Genomic DNA, 18,441 nt, shown 5'->3' with positions numbered 1-18,441 from the left:
AATGATGACATAATGTACAATTCCCTTAGACTAAAAATGCAAATAGATATTTCGGATATTGTGCACTAAAACCATATTTCTTTGAATGTTTGGCTCACCACAACTCTCCAATGAGGAAATGGTAGTCATTTTTGAATTATTGATAACGGCTCTGCAACAACTGTTGGCTAGGATGCCGTTTTATTAAAATTCGTAAGGCCGCCATCTTTAATCATTATTTGAAGACAACAGAGTGTCAATAAGTCGAAAATATTTAATGAATTATTAGCTAAACAAAAGGGAAAATTAAATAAAAATTCATATTTTATAATGCAATAACAATCAACAAATGTTTAAACATATTTAATATCACAAATGGCAAATAATGGTGTTCTTGAGGATTGAATTGAAATACGTAGTGATGGCGCCACGATGGAATTTCCGGTCGGTTCGCCGCTTCCTCTGGCAGTTGGCGCCTGAATTCGGTCGTGGAGAGACGTGCTGGCGGAGTTATTCCGAGGTGAGTACCGAAAGGGTAGATGTATTGAAAACGCTTAAGTATTCCTTGATGCTTTTTTTAATTTTATTCTTTGAGTTCATAACTGTTAATTGGGAATTAAATCATTTCGTTATCGCCGAAGTTTTAAATGATTTTTTATTTGGTTCGGATGCATGTTATTCTTTCAACGAAGTCCTTTTCAGAGGTTGCCAACTTTCCAGCTGTTGGTTTTGAATGCCGTCCATGAAATTTGTAGCAACTGCACGATGATGAGTCCTCCAGTGAGGTGGATGACGCAGTACTGGATTCCTACCGATAGGGTCCGGGATTTAATCCCGGAGGCGGCAAATATATTTTTCAATGGTATCCCGATACCTGCTAGTGGTTTATAGTGGGGAGCACCTTGAGTGAGTACGCCGTCCGTCGGAAGGGACGTTATACTGCGGACCCCTTGGCGCCTTCCGATCAGAGCAGGCTATTGCCGACGCCGGGTTTCTCTCCACCTTTCCTTTGCCATCCATCCCTAATGGCGCAAAAGACCTCAGCTGTCGGTCGCCTCCCCTAAAACTACTGCTGCTACCACAGCCAGGTTTATATATCGGTTCTTTTAAGACCCGATGTATAGTTCACTTTAATTTCAAGGAGGAATATTTGTAAAGAAATTTCCGCAGTTAGACATTATTATATTTTTCTTACGATATTTTTCAATTTCAACTTGGAAAATTAATCCAAACAAAGGTAAAAGATATTAACATTGCATTTATCCTCTCCATAATATCCATGTACTCCATCTTCCGTATTATCTACGCTCGCAAGGTTGCTAGACAACATTATTATTATTTCACATTTATTAATTATTGGCACATTATTATATCAACACTGATTTTGATTCATTATTTCCTAATGTTTGTGTGTTATATCTAAACGACTTCTCAATTAATATAAATTTTAAAGTTTAGTTTTTGTTGATGATATTTAATTTAGAAGTGCCACTGCAGCTTCTTTGACTCTGTTGTAAAAGGTCGGATGATTGGAATGAAGCACGTTATACCAGGGAGGGTGTGGAATCTTGAGCACTTGCAACTACTCGAAATGTGAAACTTGTCTGATGGTGGAGAATGGGGTAGTGGGAATATTTGACATATTGTATCTGTTATAAATCTTTGAGGGAAATTATATCCATGGGCACGTGTTCGTGAAGACGGCGGAGGAATGCGATTATTATGACTGTACAATGTTGAATGACGTAAAGGTGCCCCATATCGAGAGCGGAAGAGCAGGGAAGGAATTAGACAATTCAGCACGCAGCACAGATTTTCCTCGTCCGAAAGAAAGTAGACGTCCAATAGATAGTTTCATTTCAGTTTCGCCTAGTTTTTTTATAATTGGCATTTGTATTACCCGACAATATTTCTTAATTATATCCTAAAATTTCGGAAAAACTGTAATACGGAAAGAAGAAATTGAGTTTCTCGCTATCTTTCAAAGACTAACTTTACAACATATATTTTAAGGCGCAAATTTTTAACCTTCATCTTAACGAACCATATTGTACAGTTTGTAGAAGGGTTTGTAAATGAAATTAATCAAAATTATATAGCACTCACTGCCTTAGTATTAGTATTTTGGGGTCATTTGCGCAATGATGGCTGGACAGGAAACATTGAAGGGTGGCGAGAAACCCGGCGTAGGCATTAGCCTACTCCTTTCGAAACATGTCAAGGGGTTCGCAAGTTACGTTTAATCCGACGGACGGCGTACTCATTCAAAGTAACCTCCACGTAGCGCCTCAAGTAGGGATCGAGATACTGAAAAATGCCCTTTTGGTGGGAAGCCAGTACGCTAGCCACCACATCATCTCGAACCCCGCGCTGTCACTGTCTCTCAGGTAAGCGTCTAAATTTAAAAGATGATACAAATGAGTGATGTGGTGAAAAGTGACCAAACGTTATTGAAGGGCTTCCCCTTGTGTCCCTTCTCTCCCCGCGGGATCAGCCGGTTAGACGCCAACGGCGCCCCTCCGCAGTTGCGCCATTTATTCGCGGAAGTACATTTCGGGGACGACTGGCAAAATTAACTAAGCAGGAACACGCGCTCCTACTCCCTTCCCCTCCGCCCACACCCTATCCCTTCACCAGCCCCCTCTCTCCTTTTACCGCAGACTTCTGGCTCACATTCAATGCCTATAATTTAAACATCTAACCACTTGAGTCAATAAGTGAAATTTAACCATCCTTGACGTGGATTCTTCTAATCCTAAACAACTAGTATTCCATGATCAACTTGCTGCCCAGAGCATCTCCTACCATGACTTAATGTGCAGAGTCTACTCACTTAATACCCCAAAGTAAAATTAAAGCTTTAACCCTAAACGTATCATGAATGTTATAATAATTACGATTTAATTGAATCCGCTGCCATCACTTCCATCGTGCATTATTGAATATTTAAATTTCTTCGGAGAAAAAGTTGTCATTTTTCTTTCTAATCCAATTCCTCAAATAAAACGCTCCTTATAAAATTCCTTGGCTAACAATTGACAAAGGGAAATGCATGGCTGCACGGGGGACTCTTCAAGCATTCCATGAAAAACTAACTTACAATCAACCTCCTGCTAATGCATTTCAGTTTGTCCTGGTAAAACAACTAGAGGTTCCCAACTAGTTTACAAAAACTGAAATCCACACCATTAGGGTCGCATGCAGTGTATTTTCCACTTCCGATTAAACCAACTCTTCTCATTTCTCAACAAACATTTTCAACCGCTCCCTTTCACAGGAATCATTTCTTTCTTTGTAGAAAAATACATTAATTCGCCCCAACCCAAAACATTCAAAAATCATAGCCCCAGATCACAGCCCAAGTAGCTTCCTACTTATTTTGCCCAAAGTGCTACAGAAACTTGTTTATGAACAAATAACACATTTTGTGTGTTAGCATAATATCCTAGAAATACTTCAATATGACTTCCGCAAGACTCTGCATACTTCACTAGCAATGGTAAGAAAAACTGATTACCTTTGACCAACTCGCGGCATCTCTTGCAGTTCTTTGAATGATCAATCCTATTTAATTTCTATATTAAGTCCTTCGGGAAAAATCCTTCTGTCTTAGGAGGTCATTTGGTTTTTAAAATATTTTTTCATCTTTACCGGTTTAAAAAGCAAATTTAAAGGCCGCGACCCGAAGATTCAAGATCAATCAAACGAGCAGCCGGTAAAATTGCAAAGAGCATTAAAAAAAAGAAACCTTTTTTCTTGTAAATTGCTCAACCTTTGTTTATTTGCGTTGATTCTCATCCCATACCTATCGCACTGAATCCCCAATTGACTCGGCAAAGCTTGCAACCCCTTGAGTAACTGACTAACTAGAGCTTGGTCATCGACAAACCTAAGTGATCTTACGAATTCCCTCTGGTTAGCCTTCTGTCCATCCAGAATGTTCCTTTTTCTCAGCAATACGCTATTAATTTTTCATTCATTTCATTTTTCACATTTTTTAATCTACGACACAGGTTTACACGTCCCGATTGTATTATCAATTCCTCTCTATTAGTGATGTCATGAGTGCAATGGCATCGCGTTTGCCTCTCCAATTACTAAACCCAAACACATCATTTCCTAAGAAACGTTTGACTTTATTTTCCTCCATCTTTATGTTCTGGATCTTTAGTACTACTTTATCTTCATGGGGAATCAAATTCATTGTTCAATAGTCCTCGTATAATGTAGTCTTTAGCTTTGACGGAACAGAAACCTACACTGAACTCATTTAGTATTCCCACCAAAATACTTCACGGTTTCTACGAATCAGTCCATTTACACTTATATAATTACTACATTACAAATTACAAATACAATCTCACTCACTAGAAATAATATTCTTCAATGTTAAAAGGTAACAAACATTCATTTTTGTCTAATTTAACATCGTTTTGCTTATCTATTGCAGGATCAGTCCTAGGATGCAGGAAACCAGGAGACCGTAGCTGGGGAGCTGCTTGGAAATCTAGCCATTGAGACTTCTTTTAGCCGGGCTCGGAGAACAATACTTTGGTCGCATTATTCGGCATTTGGCCTAAATTCTCTTTAAATCTACTAAGTTTCGAAATAAACTGAATAAACTCTTGAAGGGAATTAAAAAATTATTCATGAGGCTTTCGAGTACTCTATATTGTCCGAATCACTAATTTCGAGGTGGTTTTATGCCTTTAAGGAGGGCCGGGGAAAGGTTCACGACGAGCAACGCTCTGGAAGGCCGTCAACCAGCAGCCCCTTCAACCATCCAAGCAGACTTCTTTTTGTTCCCTTGGATTAAGGCAGCCCTGAGAGGAACCCATTTTTTGTCCATAGAAGAGATCCAATCAGCCGTGACGAAGACCTTGCGAGAAATCCCCGAAGACGACCCCTCCCATGGTTTGGTTTGTCACCGGCAGAACACGAAACTAAATGTCACAGTAAAATTGTGAACTTTTCCATTCTTCATATTTGCAGGCAGTGAATTTTACATAATTAATTCTTTGCCAATTGATGGTTTGGCATGGAACTTTGAATTCTATATTCATCACTGCTCATCGTAACTCTGCGTACCACACTCGCATCTAGGCGATTCTAGGCGTGTCCAGGGATGGGATTAATCACCCTCTTCTGTCCCTCCACACATACCTTCCCGTAATTCTCGTTATTTCCGAGCGTGTCTTCACCTTCTTGTGCAGCGACCCACGGTCACTCTTCCTCTGCAAACTGACATAAACCGCAAACTCCGGATTCCACTTCCCTTCTTTTGGTGTCGCGATTCACTATTTAACTCGATGTGCTTCATTTATCTTATCTTTAGAATTGCATGCCTAAGTATGTCCACAGCTCCTGCCACTCATCCATGACTTTTTGCAGTCCACCAAAACTTCTTCCTTGTCAATTCAATTCATGCTTCTGCGGTTCATTTCATCACCCGCCTCCACTAACTTATTTTTTGTCGTCGGAAGCTACACTTCGTAAATACTAAAATGTGACCAGAGTCAGCATCAGGTAGCGGCAAGCCATTCCATTTGATTGGTAACAAACCATAATATATGTGCCAATTCCATGGCATTCTGGATTTTACATGGATACTTGCGTCTATTGTGATGTCTAAACCAAATGATCCCGCGTCTCTTTAAAACTCAATGGCTTCCATCGCCTACCATTTCATTAAAATCCCTCTTCGCATTTTCTTTTCATCCTAATATATACTCCAAGGACCTTCACGAGGGTGGTCTGAAAAGTTTCCGAGCTGACAATGGCACAAGACATTTTTTTTAACTTAATCATTGCAATTAATTTTTCCTTCGCCTTATGGGTTAGGAGTGGGATGATACCATTATTGACGAGGAAAAAGTAAAAACATATAATATATTTGACTGGAGGCCCGGGGTCATGACCAGTTAGTTGGCTGATGTCAAAGTACTTTGCTCAATCAGTAGTGAAAACACAGTAGCGTGTGATACAGCAGCGCGCCCGCAAGCCCCTATGGGTCCCGCCCTCTTCTCCTTTTTATCATTGAATATTACTTTTACTGCGCTCATATTTGGGGGCGCTGATAGGACAGACAGTGGGCGCTTCAGATTTTTTTCTAAAACACTTCTATTAGTTCTCCATTAATAACTCCGTCTTTGCTAGTGCCGTTGTCAAGAGATGCTATCGAAAGTATTAAGTAAATTTCTAATCAGAAATCAAAAAAAGTATTTATTATTTCAAACTTTTTCTCAAGTTGAGAACATTAAGGAGGACTATTTTAAAGGAGAAATTAATGTTTTTAAAATTCCATCTCTAGCAACACTACACTTGAACTTATTCCCCCTATATATGTGTGCATTACATTAATGAATAATTTAAAGTACAGTGGTAGATGCATAGATTTTTTGGCGATATTGAGACAAGACTCTCTTATACAACCTTCTCCCTGGTCATACACAATGTTAAACATGTACAGAGATTGTGCATAAAATCAAGGGAATTAATGCATCAAATATTTTAGGTTCTCCTTAATTCGAAAAAATATAATATTTGTCTCGTTAATTAGTAACTATTATCCACAACATAATGAACAAACATTACATACATTTATCACACATACAATAATTTGTAAAATAATTCCTGGTTATCTTTAAAACCCCTCAAACGCATGACGCTCCTGCGAAAGAGAGAGGAAGAATCCAGGGAAGTGACAAGGAGAGGAACACCGTGACACAGCCGTGCACTGTTGATAAAGATGACGGCATAGGGAGCTGCTTCACTTCGATCAAGTATTTGAAGCACACAACTCATTAATGATGACCAGTTCTTGGCATAATGATTAAACTGCATAGCATAGTGATTAAATTTTTATCTATCTGAAATGCTCAATACCACATATTTTCTCACTGTGTGTGACTTTGTTCCTTAGTTACCAACACACACACACATTTAAACACAACGCTGTTCCCTCTCATGGCATCCAAGTTAAAAAAAATGATTTCAAGACATGGACTCCCTTTTACTCTCCCTGAATAAATGCACTAAGCAGCATCAAATGTGAATTGAACCACCAAATTACTCATATTCGTGTTAAAAGAGTAAAACCTGTGATCAAATCAACTGCAGATGCTATATAATTGTAATGAGTAGCAAGGTTGAAGAGTTCTGTTCCAGTAGAGAAGAGATATTGGCCGGCATGCGAAGCTTTATTTCCATTTAATGGAGGAAAGAGCTAATTGATCTATTATAACATTAATTTAGTTTTTTAGAGTGGAAAATGGTTGCCGCAAGACTTGGCTATTGTAGACAGCAACTCGGTAGGTTTACATGATTTTTTTACCATGACAAGATGCTGGTCACAAAATGCTACAGGCAATGTACAATAGAAAACCTCCTAAGAAGAACCCAAGTAGGGGTCATAGGATAGGAATTGGATCTTTGAGAACACGATGGAGAAATGAACCTCGTAAAAGCAATAAACACAATGCAATTAACAGTTATATGATAGGTGCATCAGAACATTAGATCAGAAACAGTATGAGAAAAATGTCTAATGTATTAAAATCTGTAGATGTTTGCTAGAAGCACATCACTGACCTGAATTTGTAAAAGCTAGCTATTCTTGCACTTTCCTGTAGATAATTATATAAATAATTGCCACATTTGAACAGGAATATGGGGGGGATTGAGGTTACCTACATTGATTAACCAATAACAGATTTGCTCACCAGACCAATCTGGAAACCTGGTTCCTAGTACCTGAAGTAATTTTCTCATTGGCTATGCAACATATGTATTCAAAGCTAACTGCTACCCGTCAATACTTGGTGCTCTACCCTCAATCCTCACCCCTCCCATCATCCTATATTTCTTGCTTATCACCTCCTTATGTGCAGATGGGCGTTGGAAAATAGTTTACCATGTCTTACTATTGCTGTAATGAGTAAGAAAATAGCCAATTACAATATATGATTGAGATTAATACACCTTCACTGGCCATATTTTCCTATGAATAAAGCAATCATTTATGTATCACAAAACTTTAAGTTGAAGATTATGATTGGCTCAAGAAAAAGTTTAATTATAAATGTGTGCCTTTCATTTCCAATCAGATATCAATGAATTTGAAGATGAAACCCAAAGGTGCAATTTTGGGGCAAGATGTATTAATAAAAATGGAAGTGTTTCATTCCCTGTCCATCTCTCCCCCTCCCCCTGTGGTTGCATTGATCCTAGCAATCAATGTGGAGCCGGATTAGGATATAACGTACTGAAGAAATTATCTGTGGGCAAGTGATTTATGCTGGACCTCTGATTCATTGTTAGTAAGTAGAGGCTGTGAACTTAAGATGGAATTTGATCACTGTTACGACTGACATTGTATGTCTCAAGCAGTATTATAAAAGTCATGCACGATAAGGATGAAGGAAAAATACAATTCCGTAGAGAGGAGCTGAGTTGGGAAATGGCTTCCTTGATGATCATTTATGTGACGAGAGAAGGTTTGGGGTGTTTGGGAAGGTTCCTGCTGCACCCTCCATGAGCATTCAATGAAGACTGCGAGCGGGAAGACCTCAGAGGAAGATGAAGATACTAACAATTTTGGCATTTATCAAATTTTGATTAATAGATATAAATAAATGTCTTGAGACCAATGGAATCCCATGTGATAGCAATCAAGACTGAAAATACAATTGGAAACAAAATTTGTCCATGTAAAACACGCTTTCAAATGGGTCCCATTAGTCAGGCTTGCACACACGATTTACAAGTTTTGAAACTGGATATACTTCTAATGCTCACATTGGCCTATGTGAAGGGAAAACACTTGATTCCTATCCTTTTGAAACCTTACATTGTGATATATGAAGAATATATTTTACGGTTATGTTCTATCATTAATTATTTAACTGACTCTTTGATTTAAATTTAGGCTTTATTTATTCTAAATAAGTATATTTTATATAATTCTTTAAATTATGATTATTTGACCCTGAAAACTGACAATTTTAATGCCTTTGGTAAACTAAATGAGTGTAGGAATACGCTTTGATCATTTAGAAGCGACAGAAAAATTTTTTGTTCAAATATGGCCGTATCTTGTTCTGGACAATATCCAGGTGCTGTATTCCAAAGCGTACCAAGCAGGAAGTAATGGACCATGTCAAGGTAAGTTATTCATGAATATATTTTGCATGATGTATACATCTGCATTTCAGAGCACAGTTGGATGCATTTACGAAGGTGAGAAATTGGTCTTTAAGACACAATTTAGATGCTCAAGGAATCTTAATGATTCCAAGGTGTAGGAGAAACGATATCACTTTAGGCCAGCGATACCGAGATGGCATCGCTGCCGTCCAATCGGTATCTTGCTGTGACCCTGGACGCCAGACTAAATTTCAAGGAGCAGGTCGAGCAAATCAGCACCAAAGCCTATGTCGTTGCGACCACACTGCAACGGCTTATGAACAATGCTGCTGGCCCCTAGCAGAAAATGGGAGAACCACTTGTGCCGGTAACAACTTCAGTGCTCACCTACGGTATACCTATATGGGCTGATAGACTGCTGTTGAAGGGGTATCGCAGGAAAGAAGCAGCGCCCTACCGAATCAGTGCTTTACGGGTGGCCAGTGCATTTCGCACGATCTCCGAAGACGCCATCGACGTCATTGCAGGAATGCTACCAGTGGAGCTCCTGGCGAAGGAGAGGAGGAAGTGTTACCTACGGGAGAATTCGCCAGAGAAGAAGATCGAGGTGAGAAAAGAAAGCGTCAATGATTGGCAGAAGATACCTCAACGAAGGGAAGGTGGACACATCGACTGATGCTGAACGTAGAAAAATGGGTAAACAGGTCACACGGGAACCTCAAATACTATATCACTCAAGTGCTATCGGGACATGGGTATTTACAGGCTTATTATCATTAATTCAATTATGAGGATTCCCCGTTGGCTCAGGATGCCCAGGAGTTGAGGAGACTTCTGCGAATGAATTTTTGTAGTGCCCAAGTTTTGGTGCATCGCAGGCCATCCTTGAAAAGAAGAATAAAATTCGTCTGACGCCTGAGAAACTGGTGGAGCGGATGCTGTCGTTGGAATCGGCCTGGAGAGCGATTTGCGTCTACATTGCAGTCATCATGCAGGAATATCGCCGAGCAGAGCGCGCGAGGAAGAGGACGACTCAACAACAATTATAGGCAGCTCAAGTAGGCGACCGAGGTAAACCCCTATTCCACTCAAGGAGCGGGATCGGGGACGAAACGTCGCTTCGAGATTCTGCAGGAACAGGTAAGGCTAAAAGTCTCTTCGGCGAAGGAATAAGCCGCATGTAGTACCGCGGGCGAGGCCAGAAGTCCACAAAAGAGACCTGGGGTTTTAGTCGGTGAGAGTCCGACACGTGGGACAGGACACCTGATACAAAGACACGCACATACACAGATATAAACATACACATACATACACACACATATATAGTATAGATATACATTCACTCATATACACACAATTACATCGTTTAATTATAGCACAGGATCTACATTGAATTTTTAATGGTGTTATAAATTGGGATTGACATTAAATCTTAACAAATGTTCGGTGAAATTTTTCTTTAAAAGATCAACGGAATTAGTTTACAAATTAGCTGGAGTTGACTTAGAAGTAGTCTATACGGTAAAATACCTATGCGTTCCGTTCACTAAAGATTTAACCTTGGGGATTCGCATACCTGAAGTCTGCGGGCAAGCATATTAAAAATGGGTTTTAAGTATTATCAACATACATTGGTCGCTTGGGTCATGGATATAAAGTTCGGGGAATAGATGCCAGAACTAGAAGACTCAAAGACTCCTCTTTCCGTCGAACAACACGGGATAGCAACTACAGCGTTATAGATAGCGAAAATTGCGTGCTCTTTCACTAGCTTATTTTGTTTTGTTGTAAAAAACCATTCTTTCCGAATTACCTCAGGAGTGTTCTGTTCATTTGTCCCCTCTTTTCACCAATTCAATGAAGTCCAATTATTATCTTCACCCCCCCCTTCTCTCCTTCTCCATCCCACGACGTCCATGGTACACAAGATCCCTTATCCTTGCTCATAGAGATTCCCCCCTCCCCTGTGCAATACCTAGACGGAAATGCCTCGACCCCTTCCCACCCTCCTCCTTCGCAGACCAGGAAGACTTTTTTTTTACTTTTAACAATGCGGAAAATATGCAAGCCTGGATCAAAAAACAAAATTGTCCATCAGGTCATTTGAAAACAATCCTTAGAATAATGATTCCATTACATTTGCAACAGGACAATTTTATGTGCTGGTTTTTGTGTTCAATGATTAAGCCATTTCATTGCGTTAACACGGGTAGACAAAGACTCCAACCGTGCCAATGTGTGCTTTTTATATCTAATGCATTCGAGCACAAGCTTGCATATGCAATGAAAGTGCCGCGGATGCGGAGCGGAGTGTAATGGAAGTGCGGAGTGAAATTCGTCGCGGATGCAAAACAAAGGTTTTCGGCAGCAGTCTTTCATCTCAGGGTATATGCGCTGGCAGTATGTGCGTCGTGAAGGTATGTAACTGTTTTCTTTATGCATTATATGGGAGTCAATTAAATGAAGTAACACGACCTCAGCAAAAAGATATAATATTTCATTTTTATTATTTCACGGCTTCATTTGGGTGCTGTTGAGACTATACGGATTTCTTAAACCTTACCCTTAAAAATTGCATTGAGGGCAATTACAAACACGTGAATCCATGCGGAGGAAAATCCACGCACGCGAATGCGTGAGTTGGAAATCATTTACGTTAACCCGCCGCGACCAGTCGAAGGTAACTTGCTTCGCTTCTCAGTTCCTCTTTCGCCGGCCAGGAAATAACAAGCACGACCGCAGGTAAGAAGGAGGGGGAGAGGTGTATCCGCACATTCACGCCTCGTCTTCCCTAGGGAAACAGATTTGACCATCACGGCAATAACTTAACGCTTCTGCAGTGCGGGCTGCGGCGAGTGACTGCATTTTATGCTGCAGCGTCCGGTCACTCTCCAAATGCGCTCAATGAGGATCTAGTTGTTACCGTTCATGCACGGGATCGTTAAAACTAAGTGAGCGCTCGATAGTAAGAAAAGAGGGGAGAACTTCATGTAAGAAATGTTCTTGTTATTGAAAAACGTTGGCATTTATTTATGTATTTAGGCTTTGATTGGGTTTTATTTTGAATATTGAATATTGAAAATATCGGTGAAAATACGTTGCACAAATCATCACCATTGTGAAATCTGTTTTTATTGGTTAAATTCTTCGCAGATTAGGAACTTGACTAAGTGCTATCGGTCCTCTAAGTACAAGGTGCATAGAATCTGGGATGAGCCTATGATACTTTTATTCTTGGCTATAATGCACAGTAACTTTTTTAACTATGAAAAAAAGCTTCAGTCGAATAAGCACGGCCCTGCTCGTTTGCGAGACGAACCTATCTGCACTGCAACTGTCAATCATTATTTACCTAGACCTTATTACCAGTTATGACAGGCTCGTGGAATTGGCTTTCGTCATCATCATGTGAAACCGTGGATTTTGTGTGAAAAATGCACTTGCTTCTGCAACTTCCTTCTCCCGCCCTGTCATTCCTTCATTCTTGCCTACTACTCCGCCGATAAGTTGACAATCCGATAGCTCTAGGAAGGAGAAATCAAAGGAACGAGGATCTCAGTTCACCACAGTCTGGGGAGAATTTCGCCTTTTTTCCTAGGATTCAACAGTAACGGTCGCCGCTTATGATATCGTCGTCTTAAGCATACACTAATTCACGGGAGCGGCAGACTTGAGCGTTTTCCCACGGTAATTTGCGCTGTAATCTTCTTTAATAATTGCGGCCATATTTCTCCGATGCAACACCACATGGCGTTCCTGGCAATATATAAAGAACCTTGGTATTATATTAGACCATTCATTATTCAAAAGCCTACCGTAATCGGCCTGAAATTGTTTTTCATCGGTGTTGGATACCGGAGGGTGTATGGTCGGTTCGGGGGCTATTGAAGTACATTCAAGTTCGCTGGATTTCCAGCGAGCAGACGCACGGACGAAGGGAAGGATGAAAGGAATGGAAAGAGTGGTTGCACGAGTTCCCTGTTGCTGACCCAAGGAGGTATCATGCGCAGCTCGTTGGGACCCATTTCTCGGCCTTCGTGATTCAAATGAGACGAAGGCAGATGGCCGGCCCATCACGCCGCTCCTGCAGTACCCTACGGATCTGCAGACAGCGACGTCCTACTGTACCATGTTACAGCGACGCCATCGAAACCGGCGGCGCTGCCTTCGGAAAATTCAGAGGAAAAAGAGTGAGCAAGAATGATTCGAGATGAGAATAAGGGATAGAAAAGAGAAGAGGTGATAAGAAAAAACGACGGATGTGGGGATGATGTTAACTTTATTGTCTTTTTCGAGTTTTACAGTGAATATTACATATGCTCAGTTACAATCGGATTACAAATATCTTTACAAAAACCAGTTTTTCTGCGCAATGCATTTAAGGATGAGAGAAAAAAAAGGAGAATAGGTGTGCCATAAGGCTTTCCTTAATATTCTGTAAGAGCCATAATTTTCCGTATTTTCTCTAGATTTCCTACCTATTTCAATCGCTGAAGAGTTGCCTTTATTTAACCCCCCCCCCTATTCCTTCAAGTGACCTACATGCCTTTAAAGCCCTATCGGAGGGCCCTGCCGCGAATGGGCCATGTCTCAATCTAAGGGGATTCCTGCGCACTACACTATTGTCCTGGAAAAGGAGTCGCTTCCCTACCTTTAAAAGCTGCAAGGTCCACCGTCGGAAGAACTCTGCTCTCCATCGGCGATCCCCCGTCCAATGTGCACTTCACTTCACTCTCGCCCGCGCGCACACACACACACAAATGACCATGCACTTCAATGCCACGACACCCACTCACTGCACCAACACACTCCACTTGGGCTTCTCGCCACTCTCTTGCGACCCTACCGCAGCCATGGGACCACGAGGCCTGGTGGGGTGTTTGGACATTTGTTTCTGCCGGAAACATCGCGTGGAAAAAACTTGGTTCAGAATGTTATTTGTGATGAGTTGAATGGCTTCATAGAAATGCGCTGGCGTATGTAGCCAAGGATGCACTGAAGATTTCGAAGGGGTCTCGCCAATCGGAAGGCGTCGTTCAGGAATACTCCCCAATGCATTCCTCTTTTCCTTAGCCGTTTTGGAATTGTGAAACAGATTTGTAGGAACATCCTTACTTCTCAAATTTGGAAAGAAAGGAAAGATAATGCAGCTATTTTAGAGGCTACCCTTAAAAATGAACTTTGCTATAAATGCTCCATTAAAATATTTTAGAATTCTAAAGAAGTGACGGCATGGTTATCTTAAGTCCCGTTACCGATAGGAAGTATGGAGATGGAATTCCTCATTTAGATGACGAGGGGATAAGGGACAAAGTTAAAATTTTGACAATATCGAAATCTAATCGGCTGAATACGAGCAAAAATAAACTGAGAAACACGTCAGAAGGGCAGCACCTCCAGTAATCTTCACCTGCAATGGGAAGATAAAAGAAGACTCCATTACGAAATTCATAGTTTAAACAAATACATGCTTAACCAACAACCTCATCAAACTACTCCAAATTATTTTTGAAGCCAAATCAGCAGCAAGGAAGTTTAACGCGAACGACAGTTACAAGCACGTACAGTGCGATGCCATCGCATTTACTAAAATATCATAAAATTTAGCCGCTCGCTCGTCCTGTTCTAAGGCACAAGTTCCAGACTTTTAATTTCAACATTTTCAAATATTTAGCCACCGTCATGAGCAAACGCTGAGAATCTACTTACGGCGCTCACGTCCAGCAATGGTCCTTGCACCTCGGGCCGGAATAAGAGTCCCTCCGTCGCAAGAACCCCGATCGCACCACTCACACGGTCTATTCCTTCTCCCTGGTGCCGCGGGGCTTATATAGGGAAGGTCCTGGGAAGGGTATGAGGGATACTCGACTTGAAGGCGGTCGCTTGATGTCGAAGGGGGCAGAGGGCACAGGCGTCGGACGGAAGACGTAGCGTAGACCTGTGGGACGGGGAGCAGGCATGAGTAAACGGGTAAGGGGGATGGGAAGGCGAGTGGGGGGAGGGGTCATACCCTTGAATCACAGGGGGGCGAAGTCCGGTGTTCAGGGTCGAGCGTCTCATTTGAAAAGTGAGAAAAAGCAGGAAATTTTGGATTCGGTCAATCTTCGGGGATTCGATATATTCGAAGACATTTCTAAAAATTACCGGCATTTGTATAGACGGACAACTTACGTTCAATGGTGCATCTGCCATCGAATGATACGATAAGAGAATTTGAGTGAGGAGATTTCATAACCCAGTTTGGATTTGCAGAGGAAACGGTGGCCTTGCCGATGATGGCCGTTGGAATGCAGTGCTCACTCCAAGTGTGAAGGTTAAGTTGGCTGAACGTCTATAGGGTGATATTGGTGGGGCGCGAGTGGGGATGTATAATGCGAGGAGGTGATTGGTGAAAATAAAATTTAAAAAGGAGTTGACGAAAGGGAGAGTGTGGCTAGATGGGTATAAAAGCTACTAGAGTGATCATGGAAAGGGACGCTGTATATACGTTCATAAAGTCTACACGAACCTTAAAAATGAATCAGAGCCTATTGGCGGGTTTTATATAATACTGTTCACACAAAATTACAATAAAAGATTTTTGAAAGAAGTTCTTTTGAGTTATGGCATTACCATTTTTAAATATTAGCCGATGTTTTGCATTGTTTTACAGCACAAAGTCCACTCAATGATTAGCAAGCTCGCTAGCTTTCGCAATCAGTCGAATAGCGAAAGACCCTCCATTAAATGTGACGGCGTTCTTGTTGTCGCCTCGTGCCAGCAAGCTGTGCACAGAACTATTAAGATGGCTCTGTCAGCCTGATTATATTCCTCGAGCGTGGAAGAATACGCACGGTGATGGAATCACCCAGAGGATAAAGGTGCGAATGAAGGCCGGGAATCTCTTCAGAATAGATAGAGAGCAAATAAGAATCACGAAGAGGCATGAATCCAATGTAGTGAAGAAAATTCGTTATTACGAGTGACTCAGTAGAAGCCGCTGGATTACGGGATAAAGGATCTACACTCCAATGTAATACAAGGTAATTTAAGATTCCTTTTATGAAATCGCAAAATTAAACCAGATGGAATCTTAAATAAAAGGGAGAACACTTAATATATATTAAATGGAATGTTTATCCTATCAAGTTTATTTCGCGGGCCAGAGCCCCTTCCATAGAAACATTGTAATCAAGGATTATTTTAATTAAACTCTTCAGACCAACAGGGAGTCAACAATCCACGGGACTAACGGCTCGTCTTAATTCACGAGCCTTCCGCTGGAAAATATCATTGTTGAAGAAAACTTGGAGGCCGCTCTAGATGAGATTTATTTTCACATGACACGCACACGTTAGACCAAGAGAATTCGCTGTCTACCTCATGTAGTGCAGGAAGTCCACACACATTTTAAAGAAAACTCCCTGCGAATTCATTGCATTTGTGTGTACGATCTTGTTGGAAATCTAAAGGAAGAAGGCCCAGGGGAAATCTCTCATCCGGAGAGAATGGAAGTCTCCTCAGCGACCCTGATGGGGTTAGAGTCGAGGAGACGCTGTTTTGGTTTCCACGTCGGTCACTGCAACTAGGATTCGAAACCGGAGGATCCATGCTTAAACACGATCTAGAGTTCGGCTACTTGTCTCAAGTTTACGTTTCTCACGACCTTGTCGAGCCATAATTTAGTGTAAATATCATAATTCCCCTACTAGTCATACTAGGGGAAATAGACATAGCGTCCTCAACAGGCCGTTTAATCTGCCAGTTAATAGAAGGGAATTTGAAACAACGCATTCGAGAACGCAATGTCGACATCCAGCACCAGTCAGTTATTATATCTAACAGAGGTGCTAAGATGAATTCAATATGATTGTGTACCTCAGTTCTGCGAGTATGGTGTTACTTCGGTACCCACCGAAGCTTTCATATTTATTCCTCAATGCTCTAATACTTCAGATTATTTGTATCATTTATTTGCAATGCATAATATTAATAGGCATTCGTACTTCAAAAAATGTTTAAAAATCCATCAGATCAAGGTTCCTCTAAGTTGTTGGCCTCGGTGTTGGTGGGGAGACGTCCTCTTCTACAACTCAGAGGTCACGGGTTCGATTCCCGTCTACGTGGGCTTTCCTCTACCTAGGGATTGGGGGTTTGTAGTTATCCTTAATGTTATATGCAGGGTTTAGGTGGAAGAAGGGACTATAAAGTCTCAATCTCGCTCCAATGAAGTGTCGTTAATAAGTACATCACGCTTCATTGCAGTGATGGAGGTTGTTGGGTACAAAAATAACGGAATATATCTTGTCAAGAACCCAAGTTAGGTTGCTTTCCTTGAAGATAAACAATCCCAACTGTGAACTCAGAGAACAGATTATTCCTCAAATGACCTCAGGAGCTGGGAGAAACCTTTATCCCCACAAGCAAAGTATTGAATCTCCATTGGTCACATTTCACCCCCAAAACCCAACATAATAACTGCCATTCTTCCCATCCCTCTCCCCCTCTCTCCTCCCACTTCCACCCCACTTTGGCTCTCCCTCCTTGCTCCAGCTACTCTCTTCCTGGACACCCCACCCCACCATTGGATCATCGTGGAATGGAAATTCAGAGTCCACATTCTGCAGCTCTGACTACTTTTAACTCAGCTCAGTCAGCCCCTCGCTATCAGGTGATGAGTTCAGTATCCAGGAGGGTGCGTGTTAATTTTGAGAAGTATTTCTTATCTTGGTATTTAGGGATGGAAAAATTCCTTTGTCCAACAAGCTATTTAATAGTGCAATAAAATTTGTAGTGCTATGTAAAATTATTTTGTTAATGTAAAGATTTGAAATTCCATGTTATATATATATATATATATATATATATATATATATATATATATATATATATATATATAAGAATGAAGTAGTCACACTAAGAATTACTCACGTAGTAATCACACACAAGTTTTTACGTGCTTCTCATTCTTAATGCTTACTTTCAAATACTTCTCATTCATGACATTAAGTCATGAATGAGAAGCATTTAAAAGTGTTTTCTTCAGGTTATGAAAGAATAGTTATTCGATTCCTCGCATCAGAATTACATTGAGGCTAATGTTTTGTCCCCCCTGCTAGACTTGGCTCATGCATACCCACAAATATTCCCCAGAAGGATAGAATAAATGCTGGAGGGATTCCAACCTTGACTTGAAGAATTATGTCTTCATTACCATTGAGCAAGAAAAAGGTAACCATTCTTAGTGTGATTTATTTCAATTTTAAAGGCTAATGATGTACTTCTTGACTTTCAAAAAACTCACCATCTTATTCTAATATTAAAAGTATAGTTCAATAC

The 18,441-nt window shown here is 40.8% G+C and overlaps 1 long non-coding RNA gene across 2 annotated transcripts; it reads left to right on the top strand.

Moving 5' to 3' along the window:
• Positions 1 to 455: 455 nt before the first annotated feature.
• LOC139689395 (uncharacterized) lies at positions 456 to 6,464 on the top strand. 2 transcript variants are annotated; one of them, XR_011701317.1, is made up of 3 exons: positions 456 to 499; positions 682 to 2,366; positions 4,430 to 6,464. It is a non-coding gene; the product is annotated as an uncharacterized lncRNA (long non-coding RNA). The 2 variants fall into 2 exon arrangements; XR_011701316.1 differs by having other exon boundaries at positions 672 to 2,366.
• The last annotated feature ends 11,977 nt before the right edge of the window (positions 6,465 to 18,441 follow it).

This window comes from Hetaerina americana, unplaced genomic scaffold (genome assembly GCF_022747635.1).
Source record: "Hetaerina americana unplaced genomic scaffold, ioHetAmer1.1.p SCAF_23, whole genome shotgun sequence".
NCBI lineage: Eukaryota > Metazoa > Arthropoda > Insecta > Odonata > Calopterygidae > Hetaerina > Hetaerina americana.
The sequence above is the reverse complement of the archived record's forward strand: the minus strand, read 5'-3'. Positions and strand labels throughout refer to the sequence as shown.